The sequence below is a fragment of the Narcine bancroftii genome, chromosome 3 (genome assembly GCF_036971445.1).
Source record: "Narcine bancroftii isolate sNarBan1 chromosome 3, sNarBan1.hap1, whole genome shotgun sequence".
NCBI lineage: Eukaryota > Metazoa > Chordata > Chondrichthyes > Torpediniformes > Narcinidae > Narcine > Narcine bancroftii.
In genome coordinates this window covers 273293497-273308391 of record NC_091471.1, presented here as the reverse complement: position 1 = coordinate 273308391, position 14895 = coordinate 273293497, and the positions used below count along the sequence as shown (strand labels likewise).

The 14895-nt window shown below is 40.6% G+C and overlaps 1 protein-coding gene across 1 annotated transcript in view; it reads left to right on the top strand.

Annotated features, from left to right (window-relative positions):
- Positions 1 to 14895, top strand: part of LOC138758777 (sperm microtubule associated protein 2-like) — a 95990-nt gene that overhangs the window by 53910 nt on the left and 27185 nt on the right. The window lies entirely within an intron of this gene.

Below are 14895 nucleotides of genomic sequence, written 5' to 3'. Positions count from 1 at the left end.
AAATATTATCCTTGCCCCACCTCTCAGAACCTACACAAGAATTTTATGTATTTCAAATTCAAGAGATTATGTCTTTTTCTTTCAAATTCAAGAGATCATGTCAGTCAGTGGATTCCCTTCTTATATGGAAAGCCACCTATTCCAGAAATCCATATGTGAACCTTCACCAGAGTTTTTTTTTCTTAAGTTACAGGACATGGAAACAATATCACAGATAAGGTCTATTCTCTGTAACTTGAGCAAGATGATCCTGCTCTTGTACTCAGAGCCTCTTATAACCAAGGCCAACAATACTGTCTGCCTTTCTAAATGTTCGCTGTGCTTACATGTTAACTTTATGTATTTTTTTTGTACAGTCAACATGGAAGTACAGCAAGCAGTTAGGTCCCTGAAAACACTAATATCTTTCAATCTCTTACTACTAAAAAATACTCCATCTTTCAATGACATCTACTCATAATATTCTGCATTGTTTCCCATCTGCCATAGTTTTGCTCATTAACTTAGCATGACTAGGTTTTCTTGCCACGTTGTATTTGTTTCTCTCAGGGGGTTGGGGGTGGGGGAATTGATGCAGCAAATAGGAATTTTAAAAATTATGAAATTGGCAGACATTGTTCAATTTAATTGATGGGTAGTTTCAGATTCCTTGCAAATTCCTAAGATGTCGCTAACCGCTCTGGACTTCTCAAGCGACACCTTGTACCTTCCAAACAGTGATGCTGGGAAATCTGCCATTTAACACACACCAGGCTCAACTCAATACATGTCAAGTGACCCCATTCAGCATGAAGGAGAGAAACAACCACAAGAAAAAATAGTACATTTTTGTTTTAAATTTTAGAACATAGAATATCGAACTCTACAGGACAGTATAAGTCTTTAGGCCCTTGATGTTATATATTCCTACCAAAAAAATTACTAAACCCTTCTTACCTCGTAAACCTTTGTCTTTCTTTCATCCATGTGCCTACCAAAAAGTCTCTCAAATGCCCCTAATGTTTTGGCCTCCGGCACCATCATTGTCAGGGCAATCCATGCATCTGTAACCGTGTAAAATATTCCCATGATGTCTCCCCTAAATTTTCCTCCCTTCATCTTACAATGATGTCCCCTGGTGTTTGCTATTCCTACCCTGGGAAAAAAAGGTGCTTGGTGTCCACCTTATCAATCAATGCCTCTCAGAATCTTGCAGACCTCAATTATGACTCATCTTTCTTTGTGCTTTAATTTATGCATATTTTAATGTGTTTCAAATGTTTTAAGATTTTACTGGTTTTCTGAATGATTCTCAAAATCTTATGCAGCATGTTTGATTTTTAATTACTTTTGAGTGATTTTTTAAAATATTTGTTAACAAACATTCAAGTTGCGTGGTGATTTGACAGTCGTTTCAACCATAGCACACTGTTGAACTGATTGCCTTTGGAATTTACAACTGGAATCTCCTCTACTTGGCGGTGCTCCATTATTCAGGCCGTAGCTGGCTTTGGGCAAAATGTTGCTGCTAAAGTGTTTGTAACAAGCAAATCCAGACTTCAGATCAGAATTTGTTGTCATGAACATGCCACAAAATTTGTTGTTTTGCAGCAACATCTCAGTGCAAACATTTATATAAGCCACCTTACAAAATAAATAAAAATAGTGCAGGAAAAAGACAAAGTGAGCCAGTATCTGTGGCTCATTGATCATTCAAGAATCTGGCAGCAGCAGGGAAGAAGCTGTCCTTGTGCCGCTGAGTGCTCATCTTTAGGCACCTGAACTTTTTTCATGATGGTAGTAGAGTGAAGAGGGCATGGCCTGGGTGATGGGGGTTTTTGAGGATAGAGGCTGCTTTCTTCAGACACCGTCTCTTGTAGGCATCCTTGATGGAGTGATGTGTGGTGCCCATGATGTCACAGGCAGTGTCAGTGGAAGCAGAAAACTCAAGAGACTTGCTGTTCCCAGTAGATTTCAGCCCTTGATGTTTCCACCCTTGTGGGAACATAATGGTAGTGTTCACCTATAAATCTAAGTTGAATTTAGGAGAAAGAATGGATAGAGTTTGATCCTAAATTTATTGCCATACATATTATACAATATTCATATGCACAAAATTCGTGTTTGCTCCATGCAGCCAGACAAGTACTTACAAAATAAAACAATAATAGTAAACTCATTGAATTAAATTAAAAGAGGCAATAAAATACATGAGTTACATAATAAGTCCAAGTGGAAAAAAGGAATTTCAATAGTGCAGACAGTCGATGAGTGGTGTACCTAGGTGATGTTCAAGAGTCTAATAGCTATTGAAAAGAAACTGTCCTTGAACCTAGAGGTGCTGGTCTTCATGCTTCTGTACCTCTGCCTGAAGGCAGCAGTGAATAGAGGTTGTGACCAGGGTCATGGGGGTCCTTTATGATGTTGACTGCCCTCTTGACGCAGTGCCTCACATCAATGTCTGGAATGAATGTGAGGTCAGAACCTGTGATGGACCTGGCTATGTTTGCTACCTCCTGAAGCCTTCTTCATTCCTGGGCTCTTGTATTACCAAACCAGGCTGTGAAGCAACCAGTCAATATATTTTCCTCAGTGGACCTGTGGAAGTTTGATAAAGAATCCGGCAACATGCCAAGTCTCCTCAGACACCTTAGATAGTAGAACCACTGCTGTGCCTTCTTCACGGTTGCCTCAATGTGGTGTGTCCAGGATATCTACAAGAGGATTCCCAGGAACATGGAAGTTCTATTCTCTCCACCCCATCAATGCAGACAGAGGCCCTCTTGCCTCCTCTCCTTTCGACCACATAGATTTGTTAATTAAAGCAAATTGCATTATGTATTTAAGGAGATGCCAAGTAAATCCAGGTGGGAGAATGGAATGCAGCGATAGACTGATGGTGTGATATAAAACGGGTGGGCTGAGCCCCAAGGGCCAATAGGCACTCCAGAAGATCTTTCAGGCCAAATGGGTTGTTCTTTATTGTTAAATGAGCATGGCCTTGGGCATCTTTTCCACTGTGGTAACTTCCTAATTTAATAGTGCTATAAATGGGCCTATTGGGCATTTCTCAGCTATTTATCTACGGCTCCTAGAACGCTTCCACCAGCGTTGTCTCCGCTCCATCCTCAACATCCATTGGAGCGCTTACATCCCTAACGTCGAAGTACTCGAGATGGCAGAGGTCGACAGCATCGAGTCCACGCTGCTGAAGATCCAGCTGCGCTGGATGGGTCACGTCTCCAGAATGGAGGACCATCGCCTTCCCAAGATCGTGTTATATGGCGAGCTCTCCACTGGCCACCGTGACAGAGGTGCACCAAAGAAAAGGTACAAGGACTGCCTAAAGAAATCTCTTGGTACCTGCCACATTGACCACCGCCAGTGGGCTGATAACGCCTCAAACTGTGCATCTTGGCGCCTCACAGTTTGGCGGGCAGCAACCTCCTTTGAAGAAGACCGCAGAGCCTACCTCACTGACAAAAGGCAAAGGAGGAAAAACCCAACACCCAACCCCAACCAACCAATTTTCCCTTGCAACCGCTGCAATCGTGTCTGCCTGTCCCGCATCGGACTTGTCAGCCACAAACGAGCCTGCAGCTGACGTGGACTTTTTACCCCCTCCATAAATCTTCGTCCGCGAAGCCAAGCCAAAGAAGAAAGAAGATCTGTTAGTACTTTGATCCCCTTGCTTCTTTTCATTGTTCAAGGCTGTTCAACTTCACTGTGGTCCCAAAATATGGCATTGGAAGTGATTCCCTGACACTTTTCAGGAATAATCAATCCAATTGACTAGCTTTTACTCTGACAACAGTGTCTGTCTTCAATTGAACACATGTTCAAGCTGTAAGTTTTATTTTTTTACCTGGAAAATTGGTAGTAGTGCAAGCTGTTACCATTGCCGTGGGAGTAAAAAGGATTCAAGAAATCAACTTTTATCTGCTTAACCAGTCAGGCTGATGAAATTAACAGCACAAGAACCAAGAATGAAGTATAATTGGGAATGGATGAATTTAATGTCATATCAGGTGGAGAAGGGAAAATACTGTGCAGGAAAGAAAGATTACTATTAGAGAATTTTTAGAAAAGAGAGACAGATAGAAAGAATCAGAAGCAAGAGTGTGATCCGTATTAATCAAGGAAAAGGATGTAGACAAGTACACTGATATTCTGGATCACATCTGTGTCAGGAAGGAGGAAGTGCTAGAAATATTGGAGCACATGAGGGCGGATATATCCCCAGGGCAATTTTTTTTCCCTGAGAAGTATAAATTCCCCTTTTCATATAAGGGAAATTTATTTCTAACTTTAAAAAGAAAATTATTTTTGTCTCGAGTTTTCAATATTATCTGTAGATACACTATGAAGAATGTGTTAATTGTCAGTTCAATTCAATCCTAGATTCAATGTTTTAGATAAGATTAAGTTAGGGAAAGAATTATGAATACGTTTTCAATCTGCATTCTATGTATTCTATCTATTTTATGTATATGATATGGTTTATGTCATTTATTAGATGATTATGTGCATACATTCTCTACTAAACAATAAAAATATTTTAAACAGAATAAAAGCAGGAGATATGAGCCTAGAAACTATAAGATGATGAGCCCTATATCAGAGGTAGGGAGGTTGGAGAAGGTTTTGAGAATCAGGATTTATGATCATTTGACTGATTAGGAATCAGTTTTGCAGAGATCTTGTCTCACAAATCTAATTGAGCTTTTGAGGAGATGACATAGAAAAGTGAAGAGGGCAATGTGGTAGATGTTGTTTACGTGGACTTTAGTCAGATGTTTGACAAGGACCTGTAGGTAGACCAGTCCAGGAGATTAAGACATAAGGACATTAGCAAACTGGAGCCTAAATTTGGCTGGGTGAGAGGAGGCAGAGGTGGATGGGCGATTTTTCTGACTCTAAATCTATAACAACTGGAGAGGTTGTTGCAGTCATGTACTTACCTGCATCGGGAGCAGTGGTGGTTACTGCTGACGATGTATCTGAGGTATTGTGTGGGAGTAGTAGCACACATGCATGGGTTGGAACTGGGGCTGCGTGCTCTGTGATGGATCTCACTTGCAAATGACTTGGATGAGAATGTAGTAGGTATGATAAGTAAGTTTTTAGACATGAAACCTTGTGGAATTGTAGATGGCAAAAAAGGATGTCCAAGGATACACATGGACTGCAAGTCCCTAGCTCTCGGAAAGTGATATGCTTGTTTTCATAGGCTGGGGCATTGAGTATATGTGTTCGGATATCATATTGCTGTTGTACAAAATATTGATGAGACCATGCTTAGAGTTTGGTGTACAATACTTGTCACCACACTACAGGAATAGGGGGACTATAGAAGAGATTCACCTATTCCACAGGAATAGCAATAGGGGGACTATAGAAGAGATTCACCTATTCCACAGGAATAACAATAGGGGGACTATAGAAGAGATTCACCTATTCCACAGGAATAGCAATAGGGGAACTATAGAAGAGATTCACCTATTCCACAGGAATAGCAATAGGGGGACTATAGAAGAGATTCACCTATTCCACAGGAATAGCAATAGGGGGACTATAGAAGAGATTCACCTATTCCACAGGAATAGCAATAGGGGGACTATAGAAGAGATTCACCTATTCCACAGGAATAGCAATAGGGGGACTATAGAAGAGATTCACCAGGATATTTCCTGGACTGGAGGGTTGTAGTTATCAGGGTGCATTGGATAGGCTGGATTTATTCTCACTGGCTCATAGGAGGCAGAGTAGTGACCTTACAAGGAGTGGAGAGCATCTAGTTCTTTAGAGTTCACTTAACTAATGCCCTATTGTGAACATACCACATCTCCTCACTTGTCAAAAGGTGCAACAGCGACTGCACTTCCTGAGAAAACTGGGCAAGGCTACTGGCCACCATTTTGTCAATGTTCTACAGGAGCTCTATCGAGAGTGACCTGGCCAGCTGCATCTAAGTGTGGTATGGTTGCTGCAGAGAACTGGATTAGAGGTCAATCTACAAGATTATAAGAGCGGAAGAGAGGATCACTGGAGTCTCCCACCCCCATCAACCTGATCTTGTTACGGTAGCGTACTTACCTGCGTCTGGAGTCGTGCTGGTCTCTGCTGACGATGTATCTGAAATGGCATGCTGGAGTAATAGTGCACATGTCTGGGTTAGTTAAGCAGTCAGCATACGGGAGATGGATCTTAGACGCAGGAGGAGGAGAGTGAGAGTGTCAAGATCACCTGTGTGACGGTAAGTTTGGTTGGGTGGTGTTTGGGGAGTTGAAGAATGCAGTGTGGTGTCTGAAGAGAATAAAGAAAGTCAGTTCATTTTGTGCTGAAATAAATAAGTGAATGTATTCTATAATTGTGTATAAACTCGGTAAATCAGTGCCATTACAATCTACCGGGATCATTGTCTGAAGAGTGCGCAAAATTATTAAGGACCCCTTCCACTCTGAACACAGTATCTTTCAGCTGCTCCTGTCAGGGATGACATACAGGAGTATCAGAGCCAGCCCCACCAGTTTGAGGAACAGCTTCTTCTCACGGGCAGTGAGAATGCTGAACGACCAAAGGAACTGCTTGCACTGACCATCCAAAACTCTCATATTTACAAAACAATGTTTATCCATTCATTTATTGGTTTGTATATATGAATACATGTCCTGCATATCTGTTGTTTTTCTGTATGTATGTTATGTCTGGTTGTGTGTCTGTGTGGTTTGCACCGAGGACCGGAGAACATTATTTTGTCGGGTTGTACTTATACAATCAGATGACAATAAATTTGACTTAACTTGAATTGACTACAACATTATAAGATGCACAGATAGGACAGATAGAATCTATTTATCCCAGGGCAGTTTAATCTAGAACTAGAAAGCACAGCTTTAAGATGTGAGGGGAGAAATTTGAAGGACACCTGAGGGATGGTTCTCACACACAGGATGTGAGTATATGAAATGAACTGCCAGAGAAGGTATTGGAGGCAGATGCAATTATGTTTAAAAGGTGTTTGGACAGGTCCTTATCAAGGAAAGGAGTAGAAGGATAAAGGCCTAATGCAGGAAAATGGGATTTATGAAGATGGGTGGAGTGAGATAGAAGAGTCTGTTTTTGTGCTGTATGTTTCTTTGACTCAATAGATAAAGTTCAAAAATAAAGTTTAAAAGTTTATATTTTTTAATTGTCATGCAACAACTAAAACCTAAAAAAGGAGATCTACACCATCCAATTTAATTTTCATGTTGGCAGTTATTAACAATACTTACCATCATTAAAAGTGTACATAGACCTGAAACAACAAGCTTTGCTTCTGATGTCAAGTTTTTCTCAACTAATCCAAAACAGGCAAATCACATTGATCAGTGGATCTTTGTCATGAAGCAGATATTTTTACATCACTGACTTTCATGTGTAGTTGCCTAAATAACAGAACACCATTAACCTCTTCAATCTACAGTGCTGACCAGTTGTAATTTAGGGAATGAGTTATGTCAAAGCTAATTTAGGAATTGCCACAGACTTATTGGTGGATCAATTTAAAATCACACCAGTCATAAATCTAAATAACCTCTTCTTTTTGTCTGTCTGTAATCAGATGTGACTGAGGCCAAGTATAAAATGAACAGCTACATTTTTTTGTGTGCGTTTTCATGTAAATGCTGAAGGATGGCCCCAGAATGGCTTGACGTCATTCTGACTAACCGCTGACTTGGTTTCTATGGTGAGACTACATGTGGGTGTTGCTTTGCTGCAGTGAATCGTTTCAACCAGTTTTCACTAAAAAAAAAATGAAAGAATACATTTTGCTTATACACTGAATGAACGTTGTCTGACTGTCAGCTGAGAAAAAATGGCAAGGATGAAAAGTAGTGTAATCAGATCCTGGAAGATCAGGAGGATTGTATCGTTTGAGTTGAAAATTTCAGTAAAGCAGACAGATTGCTCTGACAGTTGAAATAAAAGACAGTTTTCAAGGATAATTCTTTGGTGTAATTTCTGGTTTTGCATTTGAATACTTTTTGTTTCATTTTTGATTATTTATTGCACTTTTTCAAGCCTTCCAATGTCATCTAATGAGTAACAAAAGAGGGGGGCAAGGGGATGATACTCCAACCTCTTCAGCTAGCTGAGCATTCAAAGCTGTTGTGCAAGAGTGATGTGATAACTTTCCCTAACGTTATCTAATTTTCAATGAGATGATAAACTCACCAGAGTAAAAGTCTTACAAGTATGAGACTTGAGCCTGTGAGAAATGTATGTGAGTGATATGATTTTGACTTCACTGACTTGAATTGTTTGTCAAGAGACAGGAACGATTGTGCATGAAACAAGAGCCCACAAAGAGCGATGAAATTTGCTGGTATCTAAATTCTACCTTCTTGAAGTCGATGTTTGATAGATATTTTGAAAGAATTTATGTGCCACTTATTTTACGTTCCACTAATCAATGATTCAACTGCATATCCAACCAGCTGCTAAAGACAGCCTGTTCTTGATTTGATCTGTTTATTACACATTGTCTCAGCCCTTTGGATGGAAAGAACATAGAAGCAGGTTGTGTTGTCCCCTGGGTTTTCATTGCACTTTTCCAACTGATTCCCATGAACCTTCATTTCTCTGAAGACCTCTCTCAGCTTTGAATATAAAACTGTCTATGCCTCCGCAACTCTCTGAGGAAGGTAGTTCCCATCTCCACCTTTCTTGAGCAAGCCCGAATCTCAAGGCCATGTCTTAGAATGGATTCCACCTTTCGAGGACATATCTTCGCTGCATATACTCTGTCAAGCCTCCTGAGGATCTTGTGTGCTTCAATAAAATCACATTGCTCGATTCTATACAGAGAGTAGAAGATAATCTACTTCAGGGATTTATAGCAATATCAAAATAGCAGATGTCCAGAGATCCAGATCAGTGCAGCAGGAGCAGGTGTGACCAATGGAAAGCCATCTCCTGGCTGAAGTGGAGATTCTGGATGAAAATGGAAACCACGAGGGACACCCGACAGCTGTGGCAGGGCCTAAATGCCATAACCTGCTACAAAACCAAACCCAGTGAAGTACCAGATGACAAAGCTTCACTCCAAGATAAACTCACTGCCTTCTACACCTGATTTGACAACAGTAACAGGAAAGAACAACCCCTCCGCACCCTCATGTCCCCTAAAGACCCCATCCTGTCTGTATCTCAGGATGATGTGCGTGCTACTTTTAGAAGAGCGAATCTGAGGAAAGCATCCAGCCCAGACAGAGTACCTGGCCAAGTATTAAAAATCTGTGCTGACCAACTTATCAATGCATTCAGAGTTATCTTCAATACCTCACTCCAGCAGGGTGTGGTACCCACCTGTTTCAAACAGGCATCAATCAAACCGGTGCCCAAGAAGAATGTGGTAACCTGCCTTAACAAAACTATCAACTAGTAGCACTTACATCTACAGTGCTAATGTGTTTTGAAAGGCTGGTGATGAAGCAGATCAGCTCCTGTCTGAGCGGTGATATGGATCCATTCCAGTTCACCTAACATAGTAACTGGTCTATGGCAGATGCATCTTATTGGCTCTATACAAAGCCCAGGAACACCTGGACAGCAAGATGCATACATCAAGATGCTCTATCGACGACAGTTCAACATTTAACACCATCATCCCCTCACAACTGATCAGCAAACTTCAGGACCTGGGACTCAACACCCCACTGTGTAATGGGATCATGGATTTCCTCACCTCCAGACCACAATCAGTGAAGATTGGTAAGAACTTCTCCTTCACAATCTCCATCAGTACCAGAGAACCACAGGGCTGTGTTCTTAGCATCCTGTTCTATTCACTTTACACTACGACTGTGTAGATCGGTACAACGGTAACACCATCTACAAATTTGCCAACGATACCACGGTAGTGGGCTGTATAAAGGAAGGGGATGAGTCGGCATACAGGATGGAGATTGAAAACTTGGCTGAATGGTGCAACAACAACCTTGCAGTCGATGACACCAAAACTTGGGATTGTTGACTTCAGAAAAGGAAAGCCAGAGGTATACAATCCAGTGATCATTGGGGGATTAGAGATGGAGAGGGTGAGCAAATTTAAGTTCTTGGGAGTCACTATCTTGGAGAATCTTTCCTTGAACCAACACACTAATGACTTCATGAAGAAAGCACATCAGCACCTCTACTTCCACGGGAGTTTGGAGTGAAGGTTTGCAGCCCCTTTCCCTTGCCAAGATTTCAGGTATGACACCAGAAACTCTCACAAATTTCTACACAGGTGTGCTGACCAGCTGCAACATGGTCTGGTATGGGGATACCAATGTCCTCCATAAAGTACTGAACATCGCACATTACAGGCAAAATCATCCCCACTATTGAGAATATCTACAGGGAACTCTGCTGTTAGAGGCACCAACAATCGTCAATGAACCTCACCACCCAGCACACGCTCTGTTCTCGCTGCTGCCATCAGGAAGGAGGTACAGGTGCCACAAGACTCACATCACCAGGTTCAGGAACAACTGCTCCCCTTCCACCATCAGATTCCTCAACGACAAACTCAATCAGGGACTCATTTAAGGACTCTTACTTGTCCATTTTATTGATTTTCTTTTTTGTTCTCTCTATTTGTTTACATTTCTTTATTTGTTTACATGTTTACACTGTGTGCAGCTTTTATTTTGCATGACCAATTAGTGGTAATTCTGCCATGCCCGCGGGAAAAAGAATCTCAGGGTTGTATGTGATGTCATGTATGTACTCTGATAATAAATCTGAAATGTCTGAAGCAATATGACATTTTGTTACCAAGTTCTCATGCTAGTGAGTTCAGCAATGTATGAAATGAGCCAAGCATGCAATGGTTCATGAGTGAAAGGATATCTAGTTTGCTCAGCCTGGCCTACAACAGTCTATAAGGAATATTAAAATTACTCAGAGGGGCTCTTTTCGTTCTGGCTGAAATTCTTAAGCAGCCTATAAATTGCGAGCTGATCATTTTCGACAGATGTCGTTGGGAAGGCGCACAAGATAAAATTAAACATTTTTCTTCCTTTCCTTCATATCAGATGACTCTCTGCTTTCAACTGCCAGCAGATCCTTCAATTAAAATTTGGAGCTCAGCAAACAAATCTGGCAGCTATTTACTGTTGGCCTTCCAGCACACGACCTCAGTGGCATCCACCTCTCCCTTCCCATGCATCATGAACCATGCACCTGGAATGCTATGATGTGTTTTTAAATTTTAGTCCATATTATGTTGCTATGTGCAATATTAACAGCAAAGGAACTCAACTCTAGTTGTCTAGTAGAACAGCCATTTTCAACCTTTTTTTGTCTGTGCCAAACCCCCCTCCCCCCACTCGGACTCTGCTCAAAATTTATAGGCCCCTTACCCTGTGAAGCAGTCAAGATTAGATGGCTTCTTCTGTACTTCTCTCCTACCAACTACACAAAACATTAAAAGATATTTATGTTATGTGAGGTGAAAAGAAAACTAGGTTTTTGCTTGTGTTCAGAAAAGTTTTCTCAATCAATATATAGAGGTATCAACTAGACAGAGTGCAATACCATATTTTTAAGCATGTAACACGCGCATTATGTGTGTATTTTACAAACCAGGTCCACCCCCCCACCACGTTTTATATGCGCGTGTCTGCTATATGAGAATATTTTTACATGTTGAAAGAATGCTGTTATGAGCCCAGAGGACCCCAAAACCCAGCAGCAATAGATATTCACCAACAAATGGTTACTTAAACAAAAGTTGCTTTTAATCATCTTCAAACATGAAAACAGAATCACACTTTAACTTATCACTATTGACTTAACTAACCAAACTTAACCCCCTTCTAATTCTAAGCACACATGTACATAATGTGTGTGTAAGTTCAGAAAAGTTATTTGGTTCACAGCCCAATCTCACTTTTCATTGCTCCAAGTTCACCGGTTGCAGGCCATTCTTATATTGTACACAGAATTTAACATTTATAAAGTTCACCAGGCTTTGATGCTTGAAAGGTAAGTGGTTAACACTCAGGAAGGTTCTTGTTTGTTTTCAGAGATAGATTCATTGTACGCTAACACCCACAACTGATTCCTTTTTTTTTAAAAAAATCAGCCTGTTTGGTGTCTTGTCAAAGAAACTTTCCCCCTCAAGGTTATCCAGATGATAACATCTTTCTTTCAGGTCACCACAGAGTTCCTTTTTGTTTCTCTTCCCAAATGAAACATTAGACAGCCAGTTCTCTCCTCTTGCATGAACCACAAGGGCTTTGACCAGGCTGAACTAAGAACTCACAACCCATCTTCCAAATGTGGTTTTCCACAAGCTTGCAGCTTGTCCTGTTCCGGTTCCAGTTACTGCTGCTGACATTAAAACTGCAGAACTGAATTCCTCTCTCTCTCTCTCTCTGAGAGAAAGCCTGTTTGATTCTCTCTGCTTGCAAAAGCACATGGCTTTGACAAAGAAAAATCCTTACCCTCACAATTACCCTGCTCCTTCAAAACTATTTCAGAAGCACTGGGCAAGTCTCTATCAACTGGATCTTCCTCAGCTCTTATCATTTTCTTAGACAAAGATTTTGTAACAGCACATGCAGGATATATCTCACAATCCTCTTCAACGTCATCCTTACTAAGCCAATTTGTTAATCTCAAAACTGACCCAACTTTATCCTCTGCCAAATCATTCCCTGATAAAAATGAGACACCCTGCATGGGTAACTTTGAAATTACTCCTACTACAACAGGTCCTTTAACTAATTCTGAATTCAGCACTATGTTGTGAAAAGATATTGACTCTACCTCACCTCGAACACCTTTAATCAAAGTTGTCTCCCCTGTGTCAGTCTTCTGATCAAGAGTTAAAACATTTTACTCTCAATACCTGTCCTGATGCAATCAGGAAGGATTGGGTGAATTATACCACAATAAGCTTGTCATTATCATTACTTGTGGCATTTTATTTAAAGATAAAAAAGCATTTGAAAATTGTCACACATTTCTTCCTCCATTAGAGAATTGACACTTTACTGGAGTAGCTTTTGTTTATTTTTTTGCATGAGATTACTATGCAAGTGTGAGATTTGACATAGGAGCCCAGCTAGGATTGTTAGATTCACATGCATATCCAAGTGGGAAAATGGGCAGCGTTCCAAGAACCATCTTAAGTTCAGTTGAATTTTTGGTGAACAGAGCAGGCCAGTGTATGTGGCAACCTCCAGCTAGTGGAACTAATGTTTAATATCAATCTGAAGGCCACAGCATTCTGCACAACATCTGTCAATGTTGGAGAGTCAAAATAAGAAGCAAGAGTTTCCTGTTAATGCTAACGGCCTTGTTCCCCATTGATCTATGTTACATTTAAACTTACCATTGGCACATCCATCAACACCAGCATTCTCGGAAAGTGTTACCCCAATTGTGAATGATGGTGCCTTCTACATTTAAATGCTATCATGCAAGGTGTGGAGGAGTCTCAGCCAAATTATTGCTGAAATAATGTTTGACAACAGATTAAAATACTCTCCTCTTTTAGCTGGCTGTCAAAACTGCCACAAACTTTGAAATCTACTGAACTTATCTAACATTCCAAAATATTCAAGTAGTCTCATTGTACTTTTGGAGTTCATTCCATTGACATTAATGAATCTAATTTCAGAGACAGATACAACCTAATGACAGTAGAACATGACGTATAATATGACGTCACTGCTCCTGTACTAAACGCCTAATCAATTAAGACAAGCATGCCAGACACCTTCACTACTTTGTCTACCTGTGTCACCACTCTTATGGAACTATGTGCCTGTTCCCCAAGTCCTGCCCAGATTTAATCAAACAAAGTGCTCACTTTACACTTGGTCTAAGTTTCCACCATCCTCTACGTGCGAAGGTATGACCTCATCTCACCTCATCCAATCAAATGATCCTGAATAATAGTAATAGATGTTCCTCTTTCCATTATGCTCTGTAGTTGGATCATTGATATGAAAAGATGACACTGTTCCTTTCTCATGGATACTGCCTCACCAACTGAGTGTTTCTGGAATTTTCTATTTTTGCCTTCTCCCCCATCTACTCAACCAGTTTCTCTCAGATGGTTTAATCAGATCATCCTTGAATCTTCCAAACTACAGGCCACTCATTATTTAACTATTGTCTAAACAATATTCTGTGATATAGTGTGTGTAATATCTAACTATCTCTACATATCGACAGCACCCTCCATAATGTTTGGGTCAGAGACATCTTTTTTTTCCCTTTGCTCCACAGTTTTAAATTTGTAATCAAACAATTCACGTGATTAAAGTGCACATTCCAGATTTTATTCAAGGTGATTTGTAGACATTTTGGTTTGACCATGTAGAAATTACATCACTTTTTATACATAGTCCCCTTATTTCAGGGCACCATAATGTTTGGGACATTTGGCTTCACAGGTGTTTGTAAGTACTCTGGTATGTTTAATTGCTTTATTGGTGCAGGTATAAGAGAGCTTGGCTTGCTTCTAAGCTTTTGATTACCTTGGGAGTCTGCAGTTCCCTTTTTTTTAAAACATGGGGACCAGAGTTGCATCAATGCAAGTCAAAGAAGCCATGAGGCTGAGAAATAGGAATAAAACAGTAAGAGACATCACCCAAACCTTAGGGTTACCAAAATCAGCAGTTTGGAACATGATTAAGAAGTAAGAGCGTACTGGTGAGCTTAGTAATCGCAAAAGGACTGGCTGGCCAAGGAAGACCTCTACTGCTGATAAAAATGCTCATCATAATGAAGAAAAATCCCCAAATGCCCATCCGACAGATCAGAAACACTCTTCAGGAGACAGGTGTGGATGTGTCAACTGCTGTCAGCAGAAGACTTCACGAACAGAAATACAGAGGATACACTGCAAGGTGCAATGGTTCTTGTGTT